We start from the raw sequence: 20,373 nt of genomic DNA on the forward strand, positions 1-20,373 counted from the left end.
AGAAGAGCATGATCACTTGCGCCTAATGATCCTTCCACTTCTACCCCATTAACCAGGTCATCGACATTGGTTAGGACCAGATCTAAAATGGCTGTTCCTCTTGTTGCTTCTCCCACTTTCTGGACAATGAAGTTGTCTGCAAGGCCAGTGAGGAATCTGTTTGACCTTATGCTCTTGGCTGAGTTTAACATCCAACAAATATCTGGGTAATTGAAGTCCCCCATTACCACTATCTCCCTTCCTTTTGCATGCTTGGCCATCTGTTTGCATGCTTGGCCATCTGTTAATGCTCTGCCTTGCCACCCTCTGGAGCCAGCCTTGATCATTAATCATAGAATCATAGAATCATAGAATTGTAGAGGTGGAAGGGACCCTGAGGGTCATCTAGTCCAGCCCCCAGCAACGCAGGATCCCAATGCAGGGATCAAACCTGCAACCTTGCCATTGTTAGTACTACAATCTAACCAACTGAGCTATCCAGGCTGTTGAATATAACATAATTATGTTCCCTTTTACCCTGCATGCATATATTTTATTCCCATTATTTCAGATATAATTTTATTGAGCTTTATTTTTATGTGGTTTGAACCACGTAAATAAAAAATTATCTAGGTATAAAAGGCAGCTAGTGCAGATTGAGCTGACTGATCACTGAAATCTTATACATGTCTGTTGTTGTTTAGTTGTTTAGTCGTGTCCGACTCTTCGTGACCCCATGGACCAGAGCACGCCAGGCACTCCTGTCTTCTACTGCCTCCCGCAGTTTGGTCAAACTCATGCTGGTAGCTTCGAGAACACTGTCCAACCATTTCATCCTCTGTCGTCCCCTTCTCCTTGTGCCCTCAATCTTTCCCAGCATCATGGTCTTTTCTAAGGAGTCTTCTCTTGTCATGAGGTGGCCAAAGTATTGGAGCCTCAGCTGCAGGATCTGTCCTTCTAGTGAGCACTCAGGGCTGGTTTCCTTCAGAATGGATAGGTTTGATCTTCTTGCAGTCCATGGGACTCTCAAGAGTCTCCTTCAGCACCATAATTCAAAAGCGTTAGTTCTTTGGCGATCAGCCTTCTTTATGGTCCAGCAATCACTTCCATACATCACTACTGGGAAAACCATAGCTTGAACAATACAGACCTTTGTCGGCAAGGCGATGTCTCTGCTTTGTAAGATGCTGTCTAGGTTTGTCATTGCTTTTCTCCCAAGAAGCAGGCGTCTTTTAATTTTGTGACTGCTGTCATATCTGCAGTGATCATGGAACCCAAGAAAGTAAAATCCCTCACTGCCTCCATTTCTTCCCCTTCTGTTTGCTAGGAGGTGATGGGACCAGTGGCCATGATCTTAGTTTTTTTGATGTTGAGCTTCAGACCATATTTTGCACTCTCCTCTTTCACCTTCATTAAAAGGTTCTTTAATTCCTCCTCACTTTCTGCCATCAAGGTTGTGACATCTACATATCTGAGGTTGTTGATATTTCTTCCAGCAATCTTAATTCTGGTTTGGGATTCATCCAGTCTAGCCATTCACATGATGAATTCTGCATATAAGTTAAATAGGCAGGGAGACAATATACAGCCTTGTCATACTCCTTTCCCAATTTTGAACCAATCAGTTGTTCCATATCCAGTTGTTCCATATACATGTCTACTCAGAAGTAAGTCCTGCTGATTTCGATGAGGATTACTCCCAGGTAAGGCATTACTGTATTGAAGCCACAGTTTGCCAGCAACAGAGAAGGCATTTAAATGTGTGTGTGTGTGTGGGGTAGGATTTAGGCCAGTAACAGAGATCAAGAACATCATGCTGCTCCAAGATTCTGAAAACCGCAAAACATGGACTGATAATGTGTGAGGAAAAATGAAGCATGCAAGAATATAAAAAGCAAAGTGTTCCGAGAGAATCTGGCTGTAGAAACGCAGTGACAGAGGAGATCAGGTGACTCAAGCATTCCCAAACTGCCTTCCTAAATGAAGCATTTTAATATTCCCAGTGGCACCCACAAATTGAAAAATCAGCTTCAGTCTCTCTGCTGTACTTTGAAACGGATTAGCCCAGGTTGATCCCTAACTATACTATACAACAACCCATTCCACATGAGAAGAATGCATTTATTATGACTGTGATGATAGATCCAAGCTTAGTGGTATTCGTAGTCAGCAGTCCCCAGAGGGCCATTGCCTTAATGTTTGGACCCAGATTGTCTTCTGAAGTTACTGCTTGCATTAACCATGCCAGAATTTGTGTGTGTGTGTGTGTGAGTGCGCGCGCATTCCACAAAGCTAGGTACTGATTTCCCTCTAAATTGCAGCTTTGACCATCTGTTAAACATCTATCATAAGGCCTGTGCAACTGAGGCAGATGAAGCAGGTGTATTGCTCAAGGTACAAATAATTCTGGCACAATTATGTTCCAGGGAGAGTTGAAGCTGAACAGTTGCAGGCTCCCTTGGTACAATGTAAATCACCTTCCATCCATCTAATGAAAGGTGTGTGTGTGTGCACGTGTGTGCTGGAAAGTTGGGAAGAGTAGACTTTTTCTGGATTTTGGCAGGCTAGTCCTGCGAAAGTTCTGACATATCTAACTAGCAGTACCTATGCGGAACAACTCTTCTTGGCTTCTGTCAGAGCAAAGACTGTCAATGTTGTTACTGGATCCCACCATCCAGTATTAAATGTGAGTGGAGGGAAGTCTGGTTAATGCAGTGAAGTCTGTACTGCCATGTTCTGCCCAAACAGAGGCCCCTGGAAGTCTTAACCAGTAAGTCAATGCCATTTTTCGTCTATCTGTGTTTTGACTAGCATTCTTTTCACTGTTGATACTGTTAAATGGTCACCCTATCTTTATCTACAGGCACTGCCTCCAGATTGTCAGTATTTTGCAGGACAGATTCAACCACATAACGAAACTTCAGGTTGGCACGTAAAAAGTGGATTAAAGGGCTCTGTCATGTGGTGCAACTGTTGTGCACCCCCACAATCTCCAACCAGGGATCCCAGCACTTACCTAGGGTTCACTTTCCGTGGATTTGCTGGACCCAGCCTCCCACGTTCTGCTCCTGCCTTATTTTTGACCTCACCACCCCCAGAACACTAAGGACAGATTGGCATCATCAAGGGAGCTTTCTGTCTCTGAACTGCGAACAGCTTTCCAGAAAAGGATCCCATTCAGAAATCTTTTAGGAGGCACAATGGGGCCTATATATATATATATATTACTTTCTCACAACAAAACACATGAGTTTTGAATGGGGGAGGGAACTAGTGTAACACAAGCATTTTAGTAACAAAATCTCTCTCTTTTTTGGAACTGTGACTATTTTTTAATTTTTTTTTGCTTTATTTATTTCATTTCAAACATCCAACAATTATATTTTCAGTCAGACCCTGAAGGATCTTAAGTAATGCTAGCAAGCCTGGTGTAAAAATGGATTTCTACTCCGTGACGTCACAGCTCCACTTAGCCTCTAGGATTTCTGTCAAAACAGATACATCTTCCTCTCCCATAGTTCTTTTCCCCCTCCTCTGCAGGGTTTACACTTCCTTCTTCGACAATCATTTTTTAAAATGCCAGTGATAATTTTTCTCTGTCTGGTATTAAATTCCCTGAAACGATTCCCTAAAACTATTCATGCCTTTTACAGAAAATGCAGTGGATCCAATTAGTTATTTCTCAACCTTTGTTTTGAAGATGTGATTAATGTCACCGAAAAATAAACACGTGCACAGCAACTAGTTTTAATTCACGGAGAAAATTTTAAGAGGTGCCTTCTCTCTTAGCAACATTTCCAAAGTCAGTAGTGTTCAGCGGATCTGGACTTGAGCTTCTTGACTGAGGCTAGATGTAAGCAGCTTAAAACACAGATATCAATTCTTCCTGCTGAATTCCAGTTTCATTTGCATGTTGCTGTACACACATTGCTGTACATGCAATGTGGATTTGGTTTCCCCGCACCTACAACTGTCCCCTCCAACTCCTCTTCACGAAACTACCACCTGCACATGTGCAACAGCTACCTCAAATGTACACACCTCAGCTGAACTATGAAGTTGAATGCAGCTTATGTTTTCCAATCAGATGGAAGCTGGTTTGAGGGGAAAACATCAAACAGCAGCATTTCTCAAGAAACTACAGCATGGGTAGGCAAACTAAGGCCTAGGGGCTGGATCTGGCCCAATCACCTTCTAAATCCAGCCCATGGACGGTCCGGGAATCAGTGTGTTTTTACATGAGTAGAATGTGTCCTTTTATTTAAAATGCATCTCTGGGTTATTTGTGGGGCCTGCCTGGTGTTTTTACATGAGTAGAATGTGTGCTTTTACAGTGGTACCTTGGGTTACAGATGCTTCAGGTTACAGAAACGTCAGGTTACAGACTCCGCTAACCCAGAAATAGTACCTGAGGTTAAGAACTTTGCTTCAGGATAAGAACAGAATCAGGCGGCGGCAGTGGGAGGCCCCATTAGCTAAAGTGGTGCTTCAGGTTAATAACAGTTTCAGGTTAAGAACGGACCTCCAGAACGAATTAAGTTCTTAGAGAGCCAGCGTGATGTAGTGGTTAAGAGCGGTAGTCTCGTAATCTGGTGAACTGGGTTCGTGTCCCTGCTCCTCCACATGCAGCTGCTACTTGGGCTAGTCACACTTCTCTGAAGTCTCTCAGCCCCACTCACCTCACAGAGTGTTTGTTGTGGGGGAGGAAGGGAAAGGAGAATGTTAGCCGCTTTGAGACTCCTTCGGGTAGTGATAAAGCAGGATATCAAATCCAAACTCTTCTTCTTCTTAACCTGAGGTACCACTGTATTTAAAATGCATCTCTGTGTTATTTGTGGGGCATAGGAATTCATTCATCCCCCCAAAAAAAATATAGTCCGGCCCCCCACAAGGTCTGCAGGACAGTGGACCGGCCCCCTGCTGAAAAAGTTTGCTGACCCCTGAACTACGGGATAGATACGGATTGTGGCCAGTACACTGGAGCCAGAGTACATGGTAATATGTACAGAGTCAGAGCCTTGGTGGGAGGAGAGTGGGGAGGGGAGTGAGAATCTCTCTCCATAGTTAATAAGACCCTGTTTCACACAGATAAAGCAATTATTTGGTAACAGTTTTGAATATGCACTCTGGGCTTGTTGCCAGCCCACTGCCTAATATAAATCAGTGCTGCTCCACTAACTTCATGACCTACATACAGATGTGCAGTTACTTCCGTCCTTGAATCACATCATCTTAATATCAAGCTGCTCTGTACATTTAGTTTAGCTTTAAAAAAAGGTGTGTCAAGTTAGGGAACTACAGAGAGGTTGGTAATGAGGGTACAACAAGTGGAACCGCCAACAAATTTTGTAGTATATCTTCACCTCCTAATAGGTGCACTGCTCTTCAGGATATCAGACATACAGCCATGGCTTTCTCCTTGATATGATAGTATAGTATAAGCTGTCAGAAGCTCAGTCATTCACATTTAGGATCAACAGTGGTGTATTATTTAGAACAATTGAGGCTTCAGAGATTTTATGGCTAAGGTATGAATCCCTAGTAAGCGCTCTCTCTGTGTCTCTTTCTCTTTCAATACTCCAAGATTTTTTTAGTTTGCTGTAGTTAGGTAAAAAGTGTCTATGATAGCTTGATTTTGGGATATGTGTTTTAAATAATTTTTGGAATTCTTTATGTTAACCCTTTACAGAATGTTCCAATTTCTTTTTTGCAACTGTATTAATGTTGTCTGTTGTTTAGAACTCCTGAAGATGGGTCTGTTTTATTTGGAAATGTGTTGAGCTACAATGAAGAGTTCTGCAGTACCGGGCACTGGAGCCTGTTCTCCTTTGTTCATTTGTTCCCCTCCCCTTTGCCCCTGTGCAGAGAGGTTCAAGCAGGACAGTTCACCCCACATCTCACAGGTTTTCTGATCCAGTGGAGAAGCAACACCCCACTCTCCCAATGACCACCGACCATATTAAGGGACATTTTCAGACCACCACTATTTTCAGGTGGGATTCAATGACACATTGGCAAATTGGTGTCATGTGCCGAAAGCCAATTTGGGGCTCTTGCACAATGGGCCTGCTTCCTCCAAAGACGTGACTTTTTGGGAGTGATGGGAAGATGCTGTGGAAAGTGTGGGATGATGCTTGCTTTGATGCTACGTTGTCTATCCCCCTCCCCCAACAAACCAGAGTGGGTGCTCATTAAACAGCAACATTGTCCAATCTCCCTGCAAATAAATTGGGATGGATGCTCAATAAACAGATAATCTGGAAGCACCCTCCATCTTAAACGGACTGCTTGAGGGCTTATCTCCCTCCTTTTTAGTCCCCCCCCCCTTTGGTACTTCTGCAAACTGCAGAGCTCCATTGAGGATGCTGAGACTTCTGTTTCTCCATGGCCTCGTTTTGTTTCTAGTCTTGTTGGCATGGGTGCTCTGAGTTTGCATGCTCACATATACATGTCTCTGGCATAGTTAGGCTATTAATAGACAACTGTTTCACATATATAATATGATAGCTGCTTTCAAAGAATGTAGATCAGATACTTTAAACTTTGCACACTGGACTAATTCTGGTGCCACTTCACTTTGATTAGATTCCAAATGCACAATGGAGTGCTATATAAAGAATCATTTTACATGACAGCCTTGTAAGCTAAATTCTTTTCACTGTCACTCACAGGAGCCTTTGCAAGAGAATCACGTTACATTACAAAGTCACCGCTCCTTATTTAATAGGGAAGAAAGACTGCCAATCCACACTTTTCGAAGTATATCACATTGAAATCAGTAAAATTTCCCCAAACTAAATGACTGTTAAGATCAGGTTCTCAGGCTGTGCATCCTGTTCACTTCCACCACTGGATTGGAACACCTGTGAGTCACGATCCATATCTAACAGGGATCTATCATGCCGTTTCTTAGGAAATACTGCGTTTTGATGAGCTCTCCCCAAAACCATCCTCAATCTGAATGGAGAAAAAGAACTTTAAAATGGCAATGTGTACACAGTCAGACATAACTAATTGTCAAAGAAGAGCTTCCTCACTACAACAGCTCCAACTTGTGGACTTGCCTTGAAACTGCAGAACTGATTAGGTTTGACCAAGTTAGCATTTATGGATGCCATTTAGTGCATAAGACGAGAGTGGCTGGATCGGAACAAACAGCTATCTGGTTCAGCATCCTTTTGCACACAGTGGCCAGCCAATAGGAAGGCCACAAGAAGGACATGAGCCCCAAAGCACTCTCCTACTGCTGTTCCCCAGGGACTGCTATTCAGAAGCATGGAGCCTTTGAACCTGAAGAGTGTATACAAACCGAACATTTAAAAACAGCACAAAGCACTTATGTGCAATACAAATCAGTGCAAAAACTCAACTACCACCACCTGAACACATATACCCAGGTAGCATAAAATCAACAACAATGTGAAGGGGAAAGAAATTGGTTCAAGAATTTAAAAAGCACCCAAGCTGTATTACTGAGGAGCTGGGATAGCTCAGTCAGTACAGTATGAGACTCTTAATCTCTGGGTTGTGGGTTTGAGCCCCACACTGGGCAAAAGATTCCTGCATTGAAGGGGTTTGGACTAGATGTCCCCTGTGGTCCCATCCAACTCTACAATTCTATGAGTCTATATGTCTGCTGCAAATTAAAGGTTAACAATTTTGGGAGAATAAAAAAAAAAGTTTTCTGTTTGTGCTTAAAGTTCCATAATGTAGGCACCAGGTAATCTTCTCCAGGGAGAATCGTCTGTACATAGGCATAGAAGACCCCAAACTGGTTGCTGAATGCCAACACATTAATTTCGATCTAAAGAAAAAAGTGCTTTTTGTTTTTAATTATCTTATGGGTAAATCTCCCTGAGATGGTGGTTTAGGAGTCGATAAATAAAGAAACGATGATGATGTCAATATTAATATTAAATATGAGGGAAGGCAGTCCTTTGGGTAACTCAGCCCCAAGCTAATTAAGCCCTTAAAAGTTAAAAACAGCACTATGCAGTTGGTCTGCATACCACTCTATGTCATCAAAGTGACTGTGGATCCATATAGCTTGCCAGGTTCGGTCCCTGGCGCTTTCAAAGTTCTCCAGTGGCTTTTCCAGGTATTCTGGGAGAGTATACATGCAGAACTGCAAAAAATGCTAAAGATCTCTTTCAATAAAAAAACCAGAGGCCTACCTCCTGGGAATAACAGATTTGGATATTCCACAAAAGAGGAAGGGTATCTTTTTATATGCGACGGTGGCAGCAAGAGTTTTGATTGCAGCAAAATGGAAGAGTAATGAAATCCCCTCTATTGAAGATTGGATCCAAAAGCTGACAGAATATGCTGAATTAGATGGTTTGTCAGAAAAAAATTAAGAATAAATCAAAACAGGAATTTGTTTCTAAATGGGAGGTTTTTAAAGAATATCTGAAAAATAAATATAGTAGTTTAAATCCTGTTGCAGCATTCGAGGAACTTCAGTAATAGTTGTAAGATAGATATAAGAAATTAGATTTAATGAGAATAAGTTTAATTATTTAAAAAAATGTGTATTGGCAATAAGTAATATGAATTTGAAGTATGGAATAGACGGGAGGTTGGGTCTTTAGTGTTAAGACCAATAGATGTTTTATTGTTTGCTAAGAATATTATGTGTCTATGGTTATTTTTGTAATTTGTGTATAATTTGGTATTTGTGTTTTTGTTTGTTTGTTTTTCTTGTTGTATAAATAAAAAACTTTAAATAAAATAGAAAAAAACAACAACAAAGTTCTCCAGTGGCAAGGCTGGGAAAGAGCTCCGCTTGTTTCCTCGATTAGTTGCTGCCAGTCAGGGCCAGACTGATAGCACAACTCAGCATTTGGCAGCGTTATATGTTCAGATATGTACCGTGTATCGCTGCTGTGCATCTCACGTGCTGGGCAAACCCCTGCTATGTTTTGTTTGCAGTTGAGGCCTCACCTTGTTAGTCAAGGTGACTGCTCCTTTCTAATTATTAAGCCCTAACCACAAGCTGTGCAATAACAGTGACACAGTAGCCAAAACTCGCCTGATTGTCCAACCAATGAAACTGTGGAATGATTCTTGCCACGTGAATCAGAAGGCAGTTTATTTTCCTTTCCCTGTATGGCACGTGGGTTCCTCTGTCCACAGATACTCTGATTAAAAGGTCCCCTCAAGACTTGTCACTGTTTTGCAGGAGGGATTCAACTGCACACCAGGAAATTCAGATGTGCACAATTAAAGAGCTCTTGTGCAACAAAACCCACTTGAAGGGGAAAAAGAAGGGGAAAAAAAAGAACTTTGTACAGTAAAGAAAGTGACTGGAAAATGCACTAGAAAGGGCAGGATAACAACCGATTGATGGGAAGTTGCATAACGTCTGTTTAGTTCATTTATATACCACTTCATGTTTCAGCAGAAATCTCTAAGTGGTTTACATATCCTAATAAAGAGGAAGCAGAAGCAGAAGAAGATGAAGAAAAATACAAATTCCACAAATTCTGCACAATGATGTCAGGCTGAATTCTCAAAAACACACAGCTGCCATAAAACCTCCACACAAACAAATCATAATTATTGCTAAACAAACAGTGCCTCTGTGAATATAACCTTTGTGCAAGCTTTTTGCAAACAAATCAGGATGAGCACTCAATAAACTGGTTGTCTGGAGGCAAAATTACTTCTTAGTAACACCACTACATCGAACATTCAAAGTAGCTAATAATGGACTCATCTAAATGTGAATGCCTCACACTTAGGGACAAGGCTTTTGGTCATTGTGGAAACATCTCATCAACTAGAATTTTTAAAAAAGGTGATTTGGAAAACCATTTCCCAACATTTTGTATGTGCAATAGCTCTCCTTTCAGAAATATCAGAGGCCTGAAATTATTGAACTGTGCATCCTAATTTAAGCTTCCATTATAGAAAAGCCCTAGCACAATGAATCAATGCCAGAGATTAATTAAAAGGTAATACAATAAGTCCATATACAACGCCTGGAGCTGCCAGTAGTCAGCTTGGCACTTTAGGAAAAACCATTTTAGCTGTCATCTCTTTAGACTGCCAGCACATTTATGAGCAGCATTTGGAAAGCCGGTCCTTGCTGCATTGTGTCTAAGGTGAAATAGTCACTGTCAGTTTATTTAAATGCCACATTTTCCACAAGTACACCTGTGCTCATTTTTTTAAAAAGCACAGTAGTACATGACAATCCATAATAAAAGGTACAGATAACACAGGGCAGGAATTCTAACTTCAGAAGGCATGGGGCATCCAACACATTTTGCAGTGACAATAAAGGGCACTTCCAGACACTCTTTATATTGAGCATTCATCCTGGTTTGTTTGCAGGGAGATTAGAGGATGTTGCCATTCCTTCCGATTTATTTATGGGGAGGTTAGACAGATGACATCGTGTGAAAGCAGCTGATATCCCACACTTTCCGATGCATTTCTCTGTCACTTTTAAAATTTGATCTTTTGGGGAAGTGCTACAGTTTGATCAACGTAAAGTGCTACAGTTCCAAGAGAGTCCCTGTGTCAAATTGTGCCTGGTTGCCTGATGATTTAGTACAGTATTAAGCACACAGGCCAGGAGCTAATGCAAACTGAGGTCTTCTGAGGGCTGCTATTCAATGCATATGCATTGATTAAAATAAAGGAGTATGTGTGGGGAATTGCAGGTAAGAGTTCCATACAATTGAACCATCAAATGACAAGACCCCAAGACAGAAACAACTGGCTAGGCTGAAGTCCACTCCTGGACTTTAGAGAGCACCAGGCAGGGATAGCTTCAGAAAAACTAGTTACGTTATTATGGGCCCAAGGATTCCATAGAATCATGGAATTTTAGAGTTGGAAGGGATCCTAAGGGTTATCTAGTCCAACTCCTTGCAATGAAGGAATCTCAACCACAGCATCCATGACAGATGGCCACCCAACCTCTGCTTAAAAACCTCCAAGGAAGGAGAGTCTACCACCTCGTGTGGGTGTCTGTTCCACTTACTGTTATAAAGTACTTCCTGATGTTTAGTCAGAATCTCCTTTCTTGTAACTTGAATTCATTGGTTTGGGTCCTAGACTCTGGAGCAGGAGAAACAAGCTCCATGTGACAGCCTTTCAGATATTTGAAGATGGCTATCATATCTCCTCTCAGTTTCTGTTTTACCAAGCCAAACATACCCAGCTCCTTCAACCATTCTTTATAAGGCTTGGTTTCCAGACCCCTGATCAACTTGGTCACTCTCCTCTGCACATGTCCATATCCTTCTTAAACTGTGGTGCCCAGAACTGGACTCAGTACTCCAGGTGTGGTCTGACCAAGGCAGAATGGAGCGGGACTATTACTTCCCTTGATCAGAACACTATACTTCTGCTGATGCAGCCTATTAAAAACATGAATATATGGCCAGTGGCGTAGCGTGGGGGGTGCAGGGGGGCTGGCCGCACCGGGCGCAACATCTGGGGGTTAGGGTTAGGGGGCGCAAATCCATGGGTTAGGGGGCGCAAATCCACGGGTTAGGGGGCACAAATTACTTGCCTTGCCCCGGGTGCTGACAACCCACGCTACGCCACTGTATATTGCAGCTGGGGGAGTGAATGGGATAGCAGGAAATTTTTTGGGGGGCAGCATCCACTACACAGAATAAATAAAAACAGTGCAAATAAAAACAAAAGTCTAAAACCAGGATAAGCTACTTCAATCAAGATTGGGATTGTTATCTTCTCTTGAGAACCCAGCCAGGATAAAAACTGAATGGGAGACACACAGCACTCACACCGTAATGAAAAGTGCATTGTGCGGGTAGCATACCTGCCATTTTGGATGCCACACTCTCATGCTGCACTCTTGCCCAGGAAAAAGGCCCTTTTCGGGGTGACAGTGAGGCGTGACTCACATGAGTTACCCAGGAGCAGGCCTCAGAAGAGACATGCCCTGGTTTTTGGTCTCCAAAAGCTGGGGCAGTATGGGGTAGTGCAAAGTTGGGACTTTAGAGTTCAAATCCCCACTCAGCCATACTGAGTGACCTTGGGCTGGTCAGTGTCTTTCAGCCTGAAGCTACCTCACAGGGTTATTGTGCAGATAAAATGGAAAGGTGGAAAACCATGAACACTACGTTAAGCACCTTGGAGAAAAAGAGGGATATAGATATTAGAATGAATGAATGAAATAATGATTTATTTATTTATTTAGCAACCACCAGTACCAGTCATGTACTGGTACTGCACCACCTTTAAGACGTCACAGGGGATGACCTGTTCTTTTGTTTTCCTTTAGTGGCATTTCCCTATTTCTTCTATACCCAACAACTAAAACATTCGTGCCACCCCAGCTTATCTGCCTGGCGACAGCTCAGAGTTTCTCCTATCCATAATCCGGTCTTTCAGGTTTCGAGACTATTTTTAAAGCTCTCACAGCTTTGAAATCGAGGCGCTAAAAAGCAAAGAATTCGCCCCAGCATTCCTCAGCTCTGTTATTTCCTCTCTACTCTTTAATTCCCATTCGGCCACAGCAGGGCCAAGCCGAGCAAACTCCGAAGAAAACAAAATCCAGAGCCCAACTGCACTCCCCCTCTTTCTTACTCTCTCTCCCGCCCTCAGGTGAAACTTCAGTGGCCGGACCAGCTTTCCTAGTTTCAGGTAGAGGCCCAGGTGAGTCGAATGGACTTATGGGTAATGTAGTTCGTTTTTTAATTCCAGTAAGAGTTACGAGGCGGCATCGGAACTCAGAGTCCCAGAAAGCCTTGCGGCCTCCAACCCACAAACAGAAGGTGTGTCTTCTAATTAGAATTCCTAACCTGTTCACTTTTTCTTTTTTAAAAAATTTCAAGCCAGCATGGGATCCCCAAGAGCGCTTTAGAACACGCTTGTCTCCAAAGCAATGCCCTTAGGATAAGCAGCTGCTTTGGATTTGAAGGGAGAAAGGACCAAAGGTACGTGGGTTTTGTTTCACCTTAAAGTTTCAAAGTTCAGGTGAGGGGGAGATGGGCGGAATGGGGTTGGGGAGACAACATGGATATGGACAGATTTGCATGCAGGGTGGATCCGCTTCCTGATCGCGCTCTGCGACCATCTCTTTTCTTTTACAAATCGGCAGCCTCAGCATCCGAGCCTCATTTTACCTTCAACTAAGAAGGAGCTTTCGCTGCTATCGCGCCCCTAAGTTTGGGGCAAGTTTATCCTGCTGTTTCCATGTAGCAATCACCTGTGGGCATTGGAGCCGACTCCTAGGTGCCGAGGTCCCTTCGTCCCACCCACCCACTCATAAAATATATGAGGGGACCGCTCTCCCCAAAGCTGATGCGCACTGCCATTCAAATGGTGTGCATTCACCGCATCATGTGATCGATTACCCAATGTTATGATCGATCGAGTGATCAATAATGTGGGGTGGGGAATACCCCAATATTTTATTTAAGTTGGCTCCCCTGCCTGTGGGCACCACTCCCCATTTTATAAAACCATTACTGATGTTTGTATCGATAGGAGAACTAATTTTAAAACCCAGAGCCATTTACAAGGTTTCATACACTACACTCCCAGGGCACTTCTGCTTTTTAGTTCATTAGCTTCTCGGCTTGAATCTTTTCTCGTTACAGGGCTCTTGGCCCATGTAAACTGTGGAGCCTTTTCAGAGATAAAGTAGTCCCTGCTGGCTTCCAGCATAAGACATTGGGTGATAACCTACAAATGTGGTTAAGAGCCCCCTGGCATGTTAAACATCGATTCTGTGGAAGGGTTAGCTTAAAAGCTGATCGAAACAATGCCCCGATAACTCCTTTTATGAGGAGTCAACACTACTCAGTCCTGGGTAAAATGACAGTTCTGAGATCTGCCATTCTTTGCCTCACATCACAAAAGAAGGAAACATTCAATTATACATCTTATTCCTAATCCTAGCCATATCTTTTACAGGATGTGACTCAATCCAAATGGCATGGTAGTGCATTATATATGACCTATTATAGCATAAAGAACAGAAAGTGTGTGTTGCATTCTTTGTGAAAAGGTTTTACTGATGTAATGTAAGACTTTTGACTAATGAGAGAATTTGAACTGGTTGATTGATGGGCCAGAATCTGAAGTATGAGGATACAGTAGGTGTTTGTAGCAGTTGTACTTTTTGGCCCAAAGCTTTAAAATGATGAATCACCTGAAACTGGAGATAGTTATTTACATCCAATTCAATGTGAGTTGAGTTCCATTTGTGGCATGGTTCTTTCTTTCTTTTGTTTTTGGAACCACCGCTTGTGTCCTGTGAAAAAGCACATTTATGTGTTGAGAAACCTACGAGAGCAGTGTGGGGTATAGAAGGATGTCACTGGAGGAGGTAGCAGAAACTGAGAGCTTCCCCTTGGTGATGGCCATAGATCAATGGCCATAGATCTGCTTTGCATGCAGAACATTCATGGCATCTGGTAGGGCTGGGAACGTCCCTTGTTTAAAACCCCAGAGAGCTGCTGCCAGCTAGCATAGTCTGAGCTGGATGAACCAGTTGGCATAAGGCAGCCTCTTCTGTTCCCTTCCCAAGCTGACGTGACTTCCACTTGTGATTGGGCCACTTTGGAACCAACCCACTGGAATATAATGGAATTCAACATTGCTTATGCTGTTTTACTGTTCACACTGCCTGGGGTGGAGGGCAGTACATTCAGCGAATTCTGGGCTGGATCAGTCCTGCAAACTGCTTTTGGGAGCTTTCTTTGAGTGACCACTGGCTGGGATCCTGCCAGTGGTAGGATATGTATGATCTTATGTGTTATCCATCACTGCAACTGTTTCAGTCACCGAAATGTTGGTGGCTTGAACTGCTGGTGGGTCTGGGCTCCCAATCTTCTTCAGCAGCTGTCAGATGCACCAGATTGGGATTATCTAGCTAAATTTGGAAGCCTCTGGACCAGATGCAGCAAGTTGGTTACGATAACTGTACACAGCCTTTCTCACCGCGATATACAAACTGCATTAGAGCTTGTGCACAAAATTATGTCGAACCACAGTTTACCCTAAGGCTAAACGATGACTGGCCTTGAAGTTTACCTCATAGCTATTTAAAATTGGATGGACACCGCTGCATTTGCTAAACTAACTCGACAGTATCCTGTAGCATTTTGCTCAAAATACTAATTAGATGCTGTGTTAGTCGTCGTATTGAACATAGCTTTCTCTTCTTTATAATGATGGAGAGGCTATTAATTCACTGTAAGAAAAGCTGGTGAGGGAAGAGATGGGGGGGGGGAAATACAGTTAAGCTAGCATAGTTCTTTCTTGACAGGTTTTTGTCTTCCAAAATAAATGGCCCTATCCCCACTCATAGTCGCAGGTTTTTCTGCTTAGCAATTTAGAAACTTACTGCTTTCTACACTTCCTGTAATCCCTTTCCTTCTGCCAGTTACTTGTAAAATATTATCTTGTAATAAATACATTAACGGGTCAAAATGGGATTATATTATCAATTTATAAACCGTAATAGACGCAAAACTTTCATATTTAAAAGCCATCCCCTCCTTTAATCGCTTCTCTGCCTGAGCTTTGCACTCAATAGACACCCTCATTAAATTGCCCATTACGGTGCTTGAGTTTTCAGAGAGGCTTTGGTTAATTCCCAGCTGTTCAGTGTCTGCCTTGCATTTGAGTTATTTCTTCCCTAAGTGCTTTATTCTGCATTTTAGTTATAGCAATTTTAATTGGCTTCTGTGTTACATTTCAGGCTTTTTAGACTTTTCTCATAATCCTATCAAACTTAGATTTATTAATGGTGTTTTTTCAGTCTTGGTTTTGACACATACCTTCTTCAGGTTAAGTCGCACAACCCTCTTGGCACAGTGCTTGCTCCAGAGAAAACTTGATCAGCATGTGTGTGTGTGTGGAGCTCTGCATGGATAGACTGATTATTTCTAGTCTTGGTGTTATGTTAAAAAAAGGATATCTGTTTGGTAAAGTAGATGTGTGATTCATCTCTTTCACATAGGTATTTGTATGGTTTTAACAGATATTATTGTGTGTGTGTGTGTCTTAATTCTACCAATGCTTGATTGTTTTTTAATTATTGTTTCCCCCTATTTTTCTAGCTGTTCTTATTTTTATCTGTAAGCTGCCTTGTGCTCCTGTCAGGAAAAAGGCAGGGTAAAAAGTAATAATAATAATAATACAACCCTGGGGTGGATTGTTTGAATCTCTGTAGCAGTTCTTCATAGTTTTGGGAGTTAGTGGGAAGCCTCTTGATATTCTAATTACCTAATGAAGTTATTCTTCACTACTGAGAAACTTGTTAATAGTTTCTCTTCAGTTCCAAGGTCATGTCATGCATGACCTTACCCCTAAGAAAATAATTGCCAATTCATACCTTGATTTTTATGTGATGAAATTAATGCATGTGATGAAATTGTGAATGTTTGTCATAAATGTACCCTGTGTGGCAACAAGTGAGATTTACCGATAGTATTTATTGGTACCTTTTCTTAAGAAAAATATTGCCTACTGAAAGGAACCTGGACTAGGTAACTGAGTGGCCTTTCAAAATAAGAGTGTATATTATCTTTCATTAAGAGATTGAGACAGAGATGGGGATCCTGTGCCTCATCCCCTCAGATGCCAGACTCCAACTCCCAACAGCCCCTGCCATCATGGCAAATCATCAGGGCTGATTGGAGCTGGAGTTCAACATTTGGAGAGCCACAAGGTCCCCATCGCTGCCTTAAGGCAACCCACCCACTGCATGCATATTTCGAATTGTTTAATATGTACAGTCAGGTCTTTCCTCATCTCAGACTTGAGTGGCACTGTCTTAGTTTCGTTACACAACCATATTCCTCCAAATTTCAGCACGGCACAGCATATTTAATGGCAGACTGTGTTTTACTCTTTCTGTATGACTGAGTGTGCAGGCATGTAGTCAACTTGCACTTATGATATACATTGCTATCGGCAAGGAAGCTTGGTTCTCAGCCAGGGAATGTTTCTCTTAGTTTTCACCGTTGTGACAAAATATGAGCTGGTGTCCTTTTGCTCAAAGTGGAAGCCTTGTTAGGTTCCTGTGAGTTCAGAACACCCAGGGTGACCAACCAGCATCCTCAGACTTTTTCAAAAGATTCTATATATTTCTGAAATATGAAGCATTAACGGGAAATAGACTGTAAAAGCAGATCCAAATCACGCTCAACTGTCCATTTTTGTGTGAAGATAAATTTACTCTACAAAAAGCCTTGACAGAGTGCAGGCGGCTGTGGGATTGTCAGCGACTGGCTTTAAAGCTACTGAGCTGTAGCACTCCTGTTCAATTTATATTTAAGAGGCAATGATTTTCAGTTCTAATGAAAAGCAATAAAGGTTTAAAAGCAATGAAAGAACCGGTGGGTTGTGTTGCCTGAACGTCTTGAAGTGGCTGGGGGAGGAACAGTGATATGGGACAGAATTTTCCACGAAAATTTTGCCAGTGCTGTATTTTTCCACGGGTACTTTTTGATTTCATAAGTTCGTCATTAACAACGAATGGGTGCTGATTGCACCCAGCACAATGTTAGGCAAGCTTGGCAGTTTCAGAGTTGTTAGCTTTGCTCATTAAAGGCAAGTAAAATAAGAATGTCAAGTTAGATCCCTCCCTATGGCATAAAAAAAATAAAATTCCAATGCAAATTAGCCCACTTGGCCTAGGAAATTTTCTAGTCAGAAAATTTTCAAGAAGATCCACATCACTGGGGAGGAAGAGAGTCAAGAAGATGGGTGGAGAGTGAGGCGGGACTATTCAGTAAGCGGGGTTGCCACAGTGGCGTAGCGTGGGGGGTGCAGGGGGGGCCGGCCGCACCGGGCGCAACATCTGGGGGGGGGGCACGCTCGCACTCGCAGCTCTCTGCCCCTACCTGGCTCACTCTCTCTCTCTCACTGCAGTGCTGGCTGTGCGAATCCGATCCAAGCCGCCGGGTCGCCGCCCACTGTGGAGGGGAGGGTGCCAGGCGTGCGGTGCGGTGCGGAGAGAGAGCGAGGGACTATCTGGGGGAGGGACAGTGCAGCGGGGGGGGGGCGCAAATTACTTGCCTTGCCCCGGGTGCTGACAACCCACGCTACGCCACTGGGTTGCCATATATCTTTTTGTGGTATGTTTGTTTGTGGCAGGTGAAATTTAAACTGGTATAGCTTTTCATTGTATCTCCATCCCATGAAAGACCATAATGCTTGTATTTTTTATTGAAAGGAGTCCTGCCAGCTGATATACTTGACATCCCTAGAAGATGGTGGAGGAGGAACTCGCCATATGCCTCCCCTCTCCAGTCAACCCCAGTTCCACAAATGGAAAAAAGTGGCCTACATTTATGGATCTGCTTAGGGCAGGGATGGAGAACCTGTGACCCTCCAGTTGTTGCTGGACTCTCAACTCTGATTAGCCATCGCAAGCATGGCCAACAGTCAGGGATGATGGGTCCCAGCAACATCTGTAAGGGCCCAGGGTTCACATCTCTGACTTGGGGACACAAGAAGGAAGATGAGGAGTAAGGACCAAATCCTCTTCTTCTCCAGCTCTTACTTCCACCCGCCTCCCTTCATCTGAGCTATTCTAAACTCTTAATAAATAGAGAGGAGGGAGGAGGTCAGCTGGCCTCAACACATGCAGCAGAATGAGGAAGAAAAATCCCAAGATGATAGAACAGATGAACTGGAGGTGTGGAGTTGCATTATCAGCCTTTCCCAACCTCCAGTCCCCAGATGTAGTCCAACAACGTATGGGGGACCCAAAGATGGGAAAAGCACATACAAAGAAATTCATGCAAATCCAGTGCTAGCATTGTAGAGAGTGCAACTGGAGTAGAACTTTTCTTCATTTTATTTTATTTGCAGTATTTTAGGGTTTTCACACGGCACACCTCCACCTGCATGCAACTTCACACCTCAGCATGCCATATGTCTAGACCAGGAGCCTCTTTGGAAGTCAGGGCTGGGCTGTCTCCTTGCTGCAAGGCTCTTATATTTTAAGGCTGCATATAGTGTGCCAGCTTTGAATCCGTCAGCGTAAATGCTAACTTGTCAGTTGTAAATGCTTACTTAAGCAATGTCTTTATAAGGAACATATTGGCAGAGACGCAAAATAATATCATTAGCTACCAAGTGCAACATTTGCAGTGTTCTACTCAATCTTGTGCATTACTAGTAGATCTTATGATGGTTTTTGAAATGATGTTGGCTTCTCTTGCCATGTCATCAGGAATTATTGGGGTGGACTGAGTTTTGTTTCTTGGTATCCTGTAGTTTTATGCACTTTGTGGTCAGTACTTGCTTGCTCTTGTCCAATCAGCATCCATCCATTTCTGCTTTGGGCAAAATCAGAAATCCTGATACAGGAACTCGAAGGGAATTTGCTACCTGGAGGAATTAGAACAAGCCTAACGGCTATCTAGGCTCCTAAAGCAGAAGAGCTAAGAATGGAAAAGTCAATCACCAGATAAATTTAGTGTTGAAAAACAGGTGCATGTATCTGCCTCCCATGGTCTGGACACCTTAGAACTATCTGTAGTTCTAAGAACTATCTTCTGTTGCTGGGGAAAACAAAGATTACCGTATTTTTCACTCTAGAAGACGCACCAGACCACAAGACGCACCTAGTTTTTGGAGGAGGAAAACAAGAAAAAAAAATATTCTGAATTTCAGAAGCCAGAACAGCAAGAGGGATCGCTGCGCAGTGAAAGCAGCAATCCCTCTTGCTGTTCTGGCTTCTGTGCTAGCTGCGCAGCCTGCATTCGCTCCATAAGACGCACACACATTTCCCCTTACTTTTTAGGAGGGAAAAAGTGAGTCTTATAGAGCAAAAAATAGGGTATTTTGTAATGCACTGGAGGATTTTGCTGCTGTGGTGGCAAAGTCTGGCTTCACTCGTTAGAGCTGAAATATATTTCACCAAGAGACGTTTTTCTTTCCCTTGTGTTTTTTAGCAGGCTTGTCAGCCCAGTAGTACCCGTCAAACCGAAAAGTTCAATGCTTAAATCCTCTCTTTGGGTAATGTGTTCCTGATGCCCACTTTTCCCCTGTCAATCCTTTTAGGAGTTTTGTTTATTAGGCCAATATATTTATTGAATGTCAAGCAGTGTAATATTAGAAGCGTTTGAGTAAAACATAAAGGTGATTCAAATATCTATCTATATATATATAGATATAGATATCTATATATCTACACACACACACACACACATATATATAACCCAGGATACTGAAATAGAGCATTTAAAATTGCTGTGTATTTTAAAAGTTCACCAAGGAACCAGAAAACAAGCTGAGCAGTGTACCCAGCTTTCTGAGGTAAACTCTTTAAATGTCATGCTAGCTAGTCTCCCAAGAAATGCCCTAAGGATGCTCTCAAGTGCTTAAATAGTGTAAAAAGCTCTCTTTTTTGGGTCTGCCACAAGCAGTTTAAATTGGCATTTA

General features: G+C 42.7%; 1 protein-coding gene across 1 annotated transcript in view; it reads left to right on the forward strand.

Annotated features, from left to right (window-relative positions):
• Positions 1-12,731: 12,731 nt before the first annotated feature.
• Positions 12,732-20,373, forward strand: part of MACC1 (MET transcriptional regulator MACC1) — a 29,000-nt gene continuing 21,358 nt past the window's right edge. The window contains exon 1 of the mRNA XM_083405384.1: positions 12,732-12,899. The gene's annotated coding sequence lies outside the window, so the exon portion shown is untranslated. The remainder of the gene's footprint in view (positions 12,900-20,373) is intronic.

Source organism: Podarcis tiliguerta (assembly GCF_965153285.1).
Source record: "Podarcis tiliguerta genome assembly, chromosome: 12".
NCBI classification, from domain to species: Eukaryota; Metazoa; Chordata; class Lepidosauria; order Squamata; family Lacertidae; genus Podarcis; species Podarcis tiliguerta.